The 14699-nt window shown below is 45.2% G+C and overlaps 1 protein-coding gene across 1 annotated transcript in view; it reads right to left on the reverse strand.

Moving 5' to 3' along the window:
• The window catches only part of PPFIA1 (PTPRF interacting protein alpha 1), a 2891353-nt gene that overhangs the window by 1759801 nt on the left and 1116853 nt on the right, over nt 1-14699 (reverse strand). The window lies entirely within an intron of this gene.

Genomic DNA, 14699 nt, shown 5'->3' on the forward strand with positions numbered 1-14699 from the left:
TTGTTTTCAGAAAGACCTTGTGGATTAAGGGCACTGAAGAAAAGACAAACAGACCTGACCAAGTTATTCAGAAGGCATCTGTTGCCCAGCCCCTCTGAGTGGCTATCCTGATGGAAAATACCTTGAGCATTTTATTTTCTAGAGAAGCAAAAGAGGCCCTCTTCTGACAAAATTCACTTATGGACCAAGTCCAGAAATAAATCCCTGAGTAATATATGCTTGGGTGGAAACTCTTCAGTCCTGGTCAATCAGTCTGCTATAAAATTATCCTGAAATGGGATGCAACACACCCTGATGGTCATTCCCAACTCCTGGACCAGATCCCATCCTTGCACTGCTAGTCTGCACAACAGGAAGTGTGTCCCTTCTTTGTTGATTTAATACCTCACTACAGTATTGTCTGTCCAGATTGGAAGGTCCAATGCTGTCATAGGTCTGGATGCCTTGATGGATAGAATGGCTGCAATAATTTCCTTTACACTGACATGAATCCTCTTAAGGTTCTTGCCCCAGGCCCCTTTCCCATACATTTCCCATACATGTACACCCCAGGCTGTGTCTGAAACATCTAAGGCGAGTATTCTGGCTAATTATAATCCAAGAATCAGAACCCATGTCCTATGGAAAGTCACTGGACCAATATGAAGTCAAAGTAAGACAGCCACCACAGCTGTCACGCCAACTGCCTCAGTACAGCTGGACAGATGCATGAAACTGCAAAGATGTCTCACCAAATACCATGCCCTTGAGTCGGGAGGACCCTTCAACTCCAATGAACTGTCACTAACCTCCGGGTTGTCAGTTGTAGGCCTGGCTCATAACATGGTGGTCCCAGAAGAGATGCATGATCAACGCCCCCAGCTAAATCTGAAGCAAAGACCCCTTTCAAAACCCACCATTGCAGAGTAATAAAGCCTAAACTATTTAAAACAATCCATTAATATATACACAACTTCTTACCACCTAAAAAATGATCCAGCATCCATATGCTTTGTCCAGCACTTAATATCATTCTACACAAACATGCTCCCACATGGTCATTACAATCCAATGACCAAACCTTCTCCCTTTCCACAAACCTAACAAATGTTCTGGGCATGGTCTGTTCTCATACCATGCTGCCATGAGCTGGAGCTCCTTTACGGTCAGTATCAGGTCTGGGCATGGTCTGTTCTCATACCATGCTGCCATGAGCTGGAGCTCCTTTACGGTCAGTATCAGGTCTGGGCATGGTCTGTTCTCATACCATGCTGCCATGAGCTGGAGCTCCTTACGGTCAGTATCAGGTCTGGGCATGGTCTGTTCTCATACCATGCTGCCATGAGCTGGAGCTCCTTTACGGTCAGTATCAGGTCTGGGCATGGTCTGTTCTCATACCATGCTGCCATGAGCTGGAGCTCCTTTACGGTCAGTATCAGGTCTGGGCATGGTCTGTTCTCATACCATGCTGCCATGAGCTGGAGCTCCTTACGGTCAGTATCAGGTCTGGGCATGGTCTGTTCTCATACCATGCTGCCATGAGCTGGAGCTCCTTACGGTCAGTATCAGGTCTGGGCATGGTCTGTTCTCATACCATGCTGCCATGAGCTGGAGCTCCTTACGGTCAGTATCAGGTCTGGGCATGGTCTGTTCTCATACCATGCTGCCATGAGCTGGAGCTCCTTTACGGTCAGTATCAGGTCTGGGCATGGTCTGTTCTCATACCATGCTGCCATGAGCTGGAGCTCCTTTACGGTCAGTATCAGGTCTGGGCATGGTCTGTTCTCATACCATGCTGCCATGAGCTGGAGCTCCTTAACGGTCAGTATCAGGTCTGGGCATGGTCTGTTCTCATACCATGCTGCCATGAGCTGGAGCTCCTTAACGGTCAGTATCAGGTCTGGGCATGGTCTGTTCTCATACCATGCTGCCATGAGCTGGAGCTCCTTTACGGTCAGTATCAGGTCTGGGCATGGTCTGTTCTCATACCATGCTGCCATGAGCTGGAGCTCCTTTACGGTCAGTATCAGGTCTGGGCATGGTCTGTTCTCATACCATGCTGCCATGAGCTGGAGCTCCTTAACGGTCAGTATCAGGTCTGGGCATGGTCTGTTCTCATACCATGCTGCCATGAGCTGGAGCTCCTTAACGGTCAGTATCAGGTCTGGGCATGGTCTGTTCTCATACCATGCTGCCATGAGCTGGAGCTCCTTAACGGTCAGTATCAGGTCAGTACCCTCCTTCCGGTCCTTTAAAACCATTCTGAAAGACTTTCTATCCAAAATCTGGCTCTGTTGATGCTCACGCCCATGATAAAGGATACCTGTAAATATGAAGTACCTGTTCCTACCTCGCACCTCCTTACTCTCCCAAATTCACTCACTTCCTTACTTCAGTCAATTTCTCTCCCGACTCTTTACCTAAATATACCACAACCCTGTTATTTCTCTCACTTTATATTACAATTCCTGTTTATAATGCACTAACTTGCCTTTAATTTCTCTATAAACTGGGTAAAATTTCTCTCTGTCATGAAAGTTGTATCTGTTTTTAACCAATGTTACATCATTGTCTAATTTGGTATAATTATTTAAACTGCAGATATTTTTGCATTACTTTTGAAATTGTAAAAAACATTGTTCTTAAAATGCTTGTTTTAAACACTTTTGAGCTTTTCTCCACAGAGCTCTTTTAAAAATGGGTACTTACCCAGTAATAAAATATCAATAAAGAAATTAACTTAAATTAATGAATAAATAGACCCAGAGAAATACTGCTCTCTGCTTCATTGTCCTCTAATTAAACCTGGCACAAAAGGGACAGTTAGGCATGTCGTGCCCTGATCCGACACAGAACATACATTTGTTATGGAAATCTTTCTGAAGAATGCTTCCAAGACTCTACACAACTGTGAATGTTTTTCTTTCAGAATCTAACAACTGGCAAAGTGCAGTAAAGGCTGCATTAAAATACAAACACAGTAACAGATTCAGTCTTGAGAATGAACTGCAACAAGAAAGAATTGAAGATAATACAGGCTCATGTTCCTTTTATGCCACTTACACCCAAGTGGGATGCATCCACCTAGCCAGCAGAGGGAATGTGGAAACACGTGGGATGTGCTTAAGAACTTCTCTGGCAGAAGTTCCCAGAGTCATTACTGTAACAGTGAATTATATGTTCAACTCAGAGCAGATAGCACTGGCTATGAGTCCTATAACTTACAGCTGCAGTGCAGCATTTTAGCATAAAAGGATCATTACACTGCAATACCATACATAATGTACAGCATTGTCCAATCATCTGGCCTGACTGAGTTTTCAGGCATTTTCTATAAAAGGCTGGCCTCCACAAAATCACACACATCAGTAGGGCATTATGGTATAAGTAAAAGAGGTGGCCATGGCATCAGCTCTTCTGTTCATAACGGAGGTAACACCAATGGCTGTGTTTATTCAGCCTGCAAAAAAGTCTGTCCCACCCCAGAGAAAGGAAAAAGAGCTAAAGTCGGAGAGGGTGCCTTCCTAGAAGGAAGTGGAAACCTTACAAAAACTGGAGTATCAAACGTCTGAATGGAAAGACTGAGGAAGACAGTCTGTACTGTAACAGTGATCCTGCTGCTTGAACTTCACCTACTACAATGAGAACGCTCAACCAACTGCACAACATGTGTCGTAAGCAAATGGTTGCAATATCATCCGTAATGTATGACAAGAATACTACAGGATTAAGAGCAGTGGCCACAGAATCTGGGACAGGAGAGCACATGTACCCTACAGAACTGCACCGCCAAAGCCTGGCTTTCTTTTCAAAAGGATGTCCAGCTTGGAAGGACTGCAAAAGGTGTGAATGGGAGTCCACAAACCTGCAACATAAATATTTTGTCCTGGAATATTCTTTAAAAATGTAGAGGCTCACCTTAATGGATGTACCATAAGTTGACTTTCCAAGGCTTTTCTGCAAAGATTGTAGCTAAAAGAAACACAGACAGACAGTTACAGGCTTGGACACTGACCTTGCCTTGAGTGAAAGAGACTGCGATCTGACTGATCTCTGCCTGAAATTTTTAGTTCTGTTTAGGTAACAGTATGTGCACATCCAAAATGTACTAGAACTTTCCTCCTTCATTCTGGGGATTAGAAAAAAAACCCACCAGAACTATATGGCCAGATTCAGTTCCAAAGCTATTCTAGCATAAAGAGCTACCTTATCTCTGTGGAACATTATATATGGTGCTGTGCCAATTACGGCCTGCAATTCTGAAATCCCCCTGGTTGAAGTAATGGTCATTAGAAAGTCTTGCAAGACAAGAATTTCACAGAGACTTGGACAACTGGTTCAATTGAAGCAAAACTGCTCCTACCTCAAGGGGGCAGAAGCAGCTTCCTTGGAAGCCTTAGGTGCAGTACTCAGTCCAAAAAATGTTTATAGCAGGGACAGCGGTCAAAGGAGTTGTAAAGGTACATCCTCTATGATGGAGAGGTAACACCTTTATGAAACAGAGGTGGGCAGGTAAAGAAGGGCACAAACAGATGCAGCCTTAGGCCACAGCTATTCTGTCTGCATAAAAGTGCAAATCTAACCAAAAAACTGACCAGTCTAACTAAAAAAAAAACAAAAAAACAAAACTTGTGCTGGCATCTAACTATGGTTGTTTTCTATTTGTTATTACTGTAAGACTAGTTTTATTTCTGTTGTTTCCTGTGCTGGTGTACTACTGTAATGTTTTTTTATTATTGTACTATCTGGAGCTTTTCTCCTCGGGTCTCTACTGAAAATGGGACAAAATCCCAGTTGGACTAACCCGGTTAACAAATGTCAATAAATAAATAAATAAATAATCATCAGTTGTAGGGACAACTTCCTTGTGTTTGGTTTCCTCACCTTCTTAACCCTCAACACTTCATGTGGCAAGAAGTACCAATGTGGGACTGGTGTCCTACCTTGCAGGCTGCAAGGTTTGGATGCATGTGTGCCCCTGTTGTGGCAAGAAGTGCCAATGTGGGACTGGTGTCCTACCTTGCAGGCTGCAAGGTTTGGATGCATGTGTGCCCCTGTTGTTGAGGCAGAAGACTGGTCACTTTTCTTCCCTGTCGCATACAATCTCTGCTGAGTTCTTTTAGCAGGGAGGAATAATAATGCTGGACGCCACAGGGGAGCAACAATAATTAGTGCAGCCCTGTACTGCACTACCATTCTCAGTCCTCTGGCAGTCATAGGTTCATAGTAGGTTACTAAGCTAACGGCCCTTAGCCATGTTATACCTGTGCTTCCTAACTGACATTGGTTAGATGGTTATTTGCAGAGTGACTCTATGATCAGCACCGACTGCCCCTGTCCATGAAGGACAGGTGCAACCCCCAGGGTGATTTAGGGTCTTCAATCCAACTGTCAAAGTTACGCTTGAATAGGGTCAATGAGGAGCTCTGCTTCACGTGAACTAGGAGTTTATTCCAGAGAAGTGGCCATCTCTGGGAGATATACCTGTCTCTCCAGCATGCTCTGTTAATGTCACAGGCTAGGCTGAGACCGCTGGAGCGAGTTACTCTTGTCCCATTTGCTTTGCAGGTGTGCATTTCCATTAGGACAGGGTCAGAGACTGTCTGCAGGCCAGGCACAGGTCGCCTCTCAGCAGCCTGTGTGATGCAGAGTACAGTGACAGGGGGCTTTCAGTCTTTCCATGCAGGTCATGTTCTGGAGGCCCTGAATTTTCTTGGGGAGAAACCTGTGGTCTCTCAAGCTGCTGCAGGTGTCTGGTGAGGTACATGCCAAAAGGAGTGCTGCACTCTATTGGTGGTCTGATGAGGGTTGAGTATAGATGAGTTATAACATCCTTAGTCTTGGATGTGATGTCCTTGCTTATGAGTTGGGCAACAGAGAAGGTTTTCCTTACCACAGCTGGACAAATGGTGATTGAAGTTTAGATTGCTATCAACCTGTGTTCCCAAATCTTGCACCACTGGGTTTTAGCTTGGGGGGGGGGTGCTGTCAATATTATAATTTGCAGAGACTTCCTTTTTTGCATTTAGTTTTAGTTCGTGGCTTTGACACCAACCATTTGTATGCGTTAGCCTCTTTTGTATATGTTAACATCGCTTGGGGACTCATTGACTGTGCCCAGCTTGCAATCATCAACAAACTCAGTAAACCACAGGCCATCTACTTTCCCCTGGACATCTGAGAAATAGATTCCAAACAGCAGAAGCCCCAGCACAGATCTTTGTGGTATATCACTGGTAACTGGTCTACTGGTAGAGATGGAATCTCCACCTTTGACCAGTATGCTTTCTGTCGGTGAGCCAGCTGGCTACCCATCTAGTGATGTATGGGTTAATTCCCAGTTTTTAATTTCTCCAAATCTTTTGTGTTTCTAATACCATGACAGGAATGGACCTCATTCCTAAGTCAAAGTAAGATTAAAATTCATGAAATTAGTATTGTTTCAATCTTTGTCAGCTGGAAATGCTCTTCGCACAACCCACAACGTGCCCAGTAATGGCTCCTTCTGCAATTTGTATAGAGCTACATCCATTGGTAACATATCTAAATACGACTGTATATTCTTTTGTATAAGAGCCATTATCCTACTACTATTAGGACTGTCTGGGTATCTTTCTTCTACATTCCTCTCATTCCTGTCTGCAAATCCTGACATTTTATGACTGTGTCTCTCTGTATGCAAGACACTGTAGTCACTGGGTGTGGTGATTTCAATCATCAATGCCACTTTTGTCTTCTTTTCATGGACCACTATATCTGGTTTTCTAGGATCTATCTTTTGAACTGTTGGTAATGGATGATCCAATGTGATGTAAACTTCATCATTTTCTGTGATGTTTTGTGTCTCATGTTTCCAGTGTTTTTTAGCCACTTCAGTACCATAATGTTTGCACAATCCCCAGTGCAACAATCTTGCCACATTATTAAGCCTTTCAGTATACAATTCTTCTGCCATTAGTATGTCACAACCAGCAAAAAGTTGTGCGATTGTTTCCAATTCAGTTTTACAAACCCCACATTTGTCTGTTTCTCCCACGTGTTCAGTGGACTTCGTCGACCAACGTGTACATAACCCATTATCTTGGGCTGCCAATATTTGAATTTGCCTCTCATTAACCATTCCTGAGTTTGTTCCTGATCAAGATGAGGTTCTTCCAGAAGCTTTCTATACTTGCAACTATATTTATGCACTTTCCACATTCCTTGCCTTCTCATCTGGTCCTTCACCTTATACTCTTTCTTTTGTTTTTTGACAGATTCAGTTGCTGCCTGATTTTTATCTACTTCTGGTTTGATTTCCATTCCTGATTGACGCCAATATGCTTCTTCCAGATTAAGCAGAGAAGTCATCTTTGATTTATTCTCCTCGTGTTTCAAAACTTTCACTGTGTTTGGGTCTTCTGAGGTGAGCAGATAGGTGTGGAGTCCCACGACTGCAGATCTATACATGTAATCAATTTCAAGGAAGCCAATCCCTCCTTCAGAATGGGGAATATATAATCTTGGTATGCACTGATTTTTATAAATCATTTGGTTAGCATGAAGCATCCTTCTTGTTTTCCAATCTAATTTATCCAACACGTTTTGATGCCAGTCAATCACTCCAAAACTGTAAGCTAGGACAGGAAGAACAAATTGGTTTACAGCCTGGATTTGGTTCCTAGATGTCAATGCTGTTTTCATGATTAATTTAAGTCTTCTAAAGTATTCCTTACTAAGTTTTATTTGCATTTGTTCATGTTTTATTGTTGATCCTTCATCAACTCCCAAATATTTATACACTCCCTCTTGCTCTATTTTTTTAATATCATATTCTTGGCCCAAACTGATGTTTTTCTGGTGCTGCAGTTTTCCTGCTGTAAAAGTTGCTTTTGCACATTTATCAAAACCAAATGACATTCTTATATCATCTGAAAAAGTTTTGAAAACTTGCAGCTGTGTTTTCAGTTCCTCATCTGATGAGCTGTACAGTTTTAAATCATCAACAAAGAGATTATTTATTTATTTATTTTTCATTTGTTGACCGGGCTAGTCTAATTGGATATATGTCCATTTTCAGCAGAGGCCCGGGGAGAAAAGCTCCACATAAAACAAATATAGAAACAGAACTTTAAACTTCAGTTACAGAACATAAAGTTACAAATAGCTTGTCAGACAAAAAATAGAAGTTATGTACCTACCATAACGTTCCATGTTAGTTGTCTTCTCTCGCCTTCTTTCTTGCTGGATGGGTTCGGAGCCGATCCTCGGCTCCGACTTCTGCTTTATCTTGAGAACTCCTTTTACCAGCTCGAGGCAACCCTATATCCCATGATGCAAGGCGGAAGTACCTCAGATCTCGTTTGGTAGCTAACCTACCCTGCTAAAGACTATCCTAACATAATTAGGAACATAAGTTCCTAATAGAAGTCCTCATATGAAGGCTCAGGAGGAAACAACCTAATAGGAACTCTTCAAGATCTGTCCAGGCCAGGGGAAGGAGGGAGGGGCAGAAAGAAGGAGAGAAGACAACTAACATGGCGTTATGGTAGGTACATAACTTCTAAATGTTAAGTTGTCAATCTACTTCATTCTTGCTGGATGGGACCGCGTCCCTAGCACCTGTATCCCGGGTGGCTCAATGGAAAAGACTCTTGAGAACTGGCCCTATCTCTGGAGGCCAAGTCCAACTTGTAATGAGAGACAAAGGTATGAGAGCAAGTAGCTGCTGCACAAATGGTATCAATGGGTAGTCTATCCTGAAAAGCTGCAGAAGTGGATAGACTCCTGGTTGAGTGTGCTTTTGGCTTAGAAGATAGCTGTTTGCCTCTGAGAGAGTACACATAGGAAATGGTGGAAGTCAACCATCTGGATAAGGTCACTTTAGAAACTGGAAGACCCATCCTGTTTTCTTCATAGGAGACAAATAATTGGTCCGATTTTCTGAATTGTTTAGTTCTATGCAAATAGTACCTGAGCTGACGATGGACATCCAAAAATGCAGTTTCTGTTCAGCTCTGTCGAATAGTTTGGGAAAAAGACTGGTAGATCTATAGATTGGTTAATATTGGTTTGAGACACGACTTTGGGGAGAAAGGAAGGGTTAGTTCTTAATGATACCCTGTCCTTATGAAAAACCAAATAAGAATGCAGAGAGCTTGAATCTCAGAAACCCTTCTTGCAGAAGTGACAGCCAGTAAAAATATAGTTTTCCAGGTCAATAACTTCAAAGAGCATGAAGCAGCGGTTCAAGGAGGTAGTATCAAGGATGCCAACATTAAGTTTAGATCCCATTGAGGAGGATGCTTTATAGGTGGTTTTAGGAGAAAAACTCCTCTCAGAAAGGCCTTGCATAATCTATGAGACATAATGTTATTGTCATGCAAGCCAACAAGATACTTGGAAATAGCAGCCAGTTGTACTTTGACTGTAAATGACGAGGATCCTGAATGAAAAACCTCCGCCAGGAAATCTAAAACAGAATGTACAGGAGCAGTAAATGGATCAATATTTCTGGAATTTGCCCAAATAGAAAAACGTCGCCACTTGCTAGCATAAACAGTCCTAGTGGACGACTTCAAAGAAGACACTAAAATGTTTCTGACTGAGTCAGAAATCATCGGTAGCCTGACTAGGGAAGGAAGTGGAGCAACCAAGCAGTGAGGTTGAGAGAATGAATGGCCCGGTGCTGCTGACCCGACTGGTGGATCAAGAGATCCGGAACTGGGTCCAGATGCCAGGGCTGCACCAGAAGGTGACGATGCAGAGACGGAAACCAAATTTGTCGAGGCCAATATGGAGCAATGAGGATCAATTTGGCTCTCAAAGCGGTGGCTTTCTGAATGACTTGTGGAATCAAGGAAAGGGAGGAAAAGCGTGCAGAAGTCCCCGGGGCCAATCCTGGGTTAGAGAGTCTCTCAGGGGTTGGCCTGGAAGGAAACAGAGTGAAATAATCTGGGCACTTGTTGTTTTGAGGAGTAGCAAAAAGATCGCAACAAGGAGTGCCCCACTTCAGAAAAATCTGATCCACTACAGATTGATTGAGAGACCACTCGTGAGGCATCAGAATAGATCTGCTCAGCCTGTCCGCCAATAGGTTGGACCTGCGAGGATGTGCATTGCTATCAGAAACCGCTGAGAAGAGATCGCCCATTGCCAAAGTCTGAGAGCTTCTCGACATAACGGATAGGACCTGGTTCCGCCCTGTTTGTTGATGTACCAGACCACGGACATGTTGTCCGTTTGTACTGCAATAGTCCCTGTGGGAAGAAAGTCGTTGAGGGCTTGCAACGTTAAAAGCACTGCTCTCATCTCCAGGACATTTATGTGCAGATGGTATTCTATGGGTTGCCACGTCCGTGGACCATCCTGCCCTGATAATGCCCCCACCCGATCAGAGAGGCATCCGTAGTGACTGTGGCAACTGGAGGAGGGGGGCCTGATGAAGAAGAGGGAAGATATCCACCAGTTCAGATGAGCCCTGCACGACTGTGTGACTAAGATTTCGTGCCTCATCGGAGACTGTACGACCACTGCGTGAATAGCATCCACTGCAGAAGACGCATGTGGAAGCGAGCCAGTGGTAGAAGAACAATGGCCGCAGCCATAAGACCTAGAACCTTCAGTATAAATCTGGCTTTGATCTTGTTGCTTTGCAATAGAAGCCGAGCAATTTTTGGATGTCCAGATTTCTTTGATCTGTTAGTCTGGCTAACATTTTGAGTGTTTAATTCTCGCCTATAAAGGTGATAGATTGGCAAGGCAGCAGAGAAGATTTTTCAAATTTACTGAAATCCCCAAACTCCTGCAAAGCTGTAGAGTGTAGTCTCTGGACTGAAGAAGCTGACACTTGGTGGTGGCGGAGAGGAGCCAGTCGTCCAAGTAGGGAAACACCTGGAATCCTTGACGTCTCAGATGAGCTGTGACCACTGCCATGCATTTGGTAAACACTCTGGGGGCTGAAGTGAGGCCAAAGGGCAGTGCTCTGAATTGGTAATGACTGGTCCCTAGCCGAAGCGGAGAAACCTTCTGGAGCGTCTGTGAATCTTTATGTGATAGTATGCATCCTGAAGGTCTATAGAGCACATCCAGTTGTCCTTGCCCAGAAATGGCAGAATGGACTGAAGCGTGACCATCCGGAATCTTGCCTTCTTGACAAATCTGTTTAGATTGCTCAGGTCTAATATTGGTCTCAATCTCCCATCCTTTGGGGACCAAAAGAATCTCGAGTAGCGCGGATCCTACCTGGTCTGCGGCACCGTCTGACGGCTCTTTTTCTAGGAGTTTGAAACCTCCTGTTCTGCCAAATCCCTTTGACTGGGTGAGATGTGTGGAAGGGATTGTAGAGGGAAACCTTCGAAGGGATTCTGTAACCCTCGGATATAATCGACTGTACCCACATCTCTTGTGATAGGGATTGCCAGGCTACTGGGTACAGTGAAATCCTTCCCCGACTGCCTCCAAGGGTGGACAGTCGGGCAACACCTCAGGGATGCTGAAAGGGCTTCTCAGGAAGAGACTCCCTGTTGCCCTGGTTCTGAGGACCCCCTGCCTCTAGGGCGCGTCTGTGTGTTACCCCTCTGCCTCTGGGGTAAACTGACCACGCGTCGGTGTAGCTCCTTGGGCTTTACGAACCACATCTTCCCCCTTCTGACCCTTGGGATATGGTCTAGAAGGAGTGGAAAATGGACTCCAACGGCAGAAAGAGTTTTACCGTCCTGCTCACACCTGGTCAAGGTATCCTTCACCTGAGGTCGAACAAAGCCGAACCATCAAAGGGGTATTAGTGAAGGGCGCCTAAAGGGGTCCAAAAATTACAAAGCGCATCCAGGCTTGGCGTCTAAGAGCAACTCCTGTGCCTGCGGCCCTGCTCGCTCCATCGGCCGCATAAGATATGAGCCGCATGGAGGAGTTAGATATGGAATTCAGGATTGCAAGCTGCGAGGCAATCTTTACTTGAGCCCCAGCAGCAGAAGGATCCTGGACTACTTCACCCAGTTCCTTGAGAATATCGTTGAAGCCTGGTGAAGTGACAAAGATAATTCAGCGAACGCATAGCAAAGGTCGCTGAAGAAAACATCCGCTTTCCATACCTGTCCATGGTCCTAGAATCCTTGTTAGGAGGATGGACAGGTACTGAAGGATCCGCCAGTTCCTTCTTAGTGGCCGCTGCCACCACCATAGCATCCACAGACACCTTGGAAAAGGAACTGTTTGTTCGAAGGGGTGATGAATTTGGATGGTCTGGGGACAGGTTCCACAGAATCTGGAGCCACGCCTTCCGAGCCACTACCTGCATAAGTGGGTCGAAGGCGGAGACACCAGGAGGTGGAGGGTCGATCCAAAGCCTCCAGGTATACCGACTCATCCTCGGAGGGGTCAATGGAGGCCAATTCCCCTCTGTTTGAGGAGCTCAAGGATGTCTGAAAAGGAGACATCCTCAGAGGGGACCGGAACCCTCCGACTCATCTAAGTCGGTATCAGATGTAGTAGACTCAGGGAGTCTGTGTGTTTCCTCTTACGTCCTCTTCGAGGGGTTCCCCTGCAGGATCAGGAGAAACCTCGGAAGGAGGAATCCCAGTGGGGAAACCTGGGGCGATGGATCCCTGGGCCTGAGAGCAAGAGGCTGGCAAGAGGCGTCTGCAGGCACTGATGAGGGAGGAGCTAGAGGGATGGACCGTTGACCAGGCTCAGAGGCCAGGACACTCCTCATCACCTCAAAGGCTCCTCTCCCGGGAGGCCGGAATATCCCCGCTCGAAGAAACAGGAATGAGAGGGAAGCGAGGCCGATGTAAGCCGAAGCCCGAGAGGGAGAGGGTCGGACAGGGTCCGATGCCACTAGCCCCCGAGCCGACAGTGGAAACCCGACGACCGGATCCCTCAAGGAAGGCCTCAAGGAGGAGATCGAGCCGAGGACAGAGCCGAAGGATGTATCGGCTCGGCATCAAACAGTCGCTGTCCCGAAGCTCCGGCTCCGAACTCTGGTGTGGAGTCGGAGGAGGAAGTTCAAGGGTGAGGCTATAGCCGGGTCTGTTGAGACGGCTATGGAACATTTGGGCCAGTGCCTGAGACTTCAACAGCCTGCTTACCACCCTCTCTAAGTCGTGGTCAGACAGCCTGGAAGATCTCAAGATCAGCTCCGATGGCTCGCTCCGACAAAAGAGGAGACCCGAGTGGATACTCAATGTGAGTAACGGGACCGAGATCTCTTTCGGAGCCAGGAAGACCCCTGAACTCCAGATGGAGCCGAAGGTTCTCGGCTCGATGCTGGATAAGGTGTCGGCTCCAGCCGGCCGACAAGGCCACAGTAGACAAGGTATCGGAGCCAGCCGGCGCCACCTACTACTTTAATGGTAGATACATTGGTTCCAGCCGAGCGATCTCGGCTCCAGCCGGAGCCACGGAGGAGGCTTGGATACTGAAGCCTGAGCCTTGGTGGCTTAGAAAGTTTCCCAGACCCTGCTTTAGAGGGAGAACCTTCTGGCTTAAGTAAGCCACGGAGGATAAGCTTATTCTCCTTTCCTGCAGGACTCTCTGGCTAAAGAGTGACACAAAGCACAGGAGTCCTGCAGGTGCAAAGGCCCCAGGCAATAACACAAGAAGTGTGACCGTCTGTCAGAGACATTTTCTGACAGCACGAGTCACACTTCTTGAAGCCTGAGACCTTGCCTTCCCTAGACATATCCTAGGAGGAACACACACAAACCCCAACAAACACACAAAATTAATCCCTACACAACACACAGGAAGGGATTAACCAATGGGTTTAGGCCTAACTAAAACTTTATACTAAAGGTTATAAAAAGGTTATAAAAGTTTGAAAAGGGAATAGGGTGGGCTGTAATTCACTACAGACTATACTATGAATATAAGGGAAAAATAAAACCCTAACTAAGCTTTTCTGATTTTACCAAGAAAATCACTTACCTCAGCTGGCAAAGGAGACCTCTTTCGCTAAGCGGCAAACGAGATCTGAGGTACTTCCGCCTTGCATCATGGGATATAGGGTTGCCTCGAGCTGGTAAAAAGGTTCTCTGGATCGGCTCCGAACCCATCCAGCAAGAATGAAGGCGAGATTGACAACTTAACATCAGGTGTTACAAGGCAATTCCATGGAATACAGTAGAAACATGTAGAACAAACTTGAGTTAAGACACTTTTTTTTTTTTTTTTTCAAGATGTGAAGTCTTTACACTTGTTTCCTAGGAGCCAAATTATATCCATGGCCTAAGCTGGTATGTAGACAACTTAATGGGTTAAGGGCAAGGCAGAACAGCAGCAGTGACAGACACCCTGGAATACCCCCCTTGAACTTTTATCCCTGGGATAATAACTTGTCCTTTATCATGGCTTAATTGCAAAGTGGTCTGCCACTGTTTCATGGTCACTATAATGTAGCCGATCAGTGTAGGGTGCATCTTATGCATTTTTAAGCACTCTTTTATCCATGAAAGTGGGATATTATCAAATGCATTTTTGTAGTCAGTCCATGCCCTTAGATTCTTCCCCTTTTTACTGTTATCCACTATGACTTCAACAACAAATGATCGTTTGTTCCATGTGACTTTATTTTATTGCCCATTTGTTCTACTGCCATAACGGAGTTTTCTTCTAAATGACTATAAAAACTCTGTCGGCATCAATTTCTGTGTATAGTTTATACATCGTCGGAAGGCAAGTTATTGGTCGATAATTTTTAGAGTAGCTTGCAGGTTCACTCAAGTAGGAGCATTGTTTTTCCT

The sequence above is a fragment of the Protopterus annectens genome, chromosome 9.part0, assembly GCF_019279795.1.
Source record: "Protopterus annectens isolate FY-2018-M chromosome 9.part0, PAN1.0, whole genome shotgun sequence".
NCBI classification, from domain to species: domain Eukaryota; kingdom Metazoa; phylum Chordata; order Ceratodontiformes; family Protopteridae; genus Protopterus; species Protopterus annectens.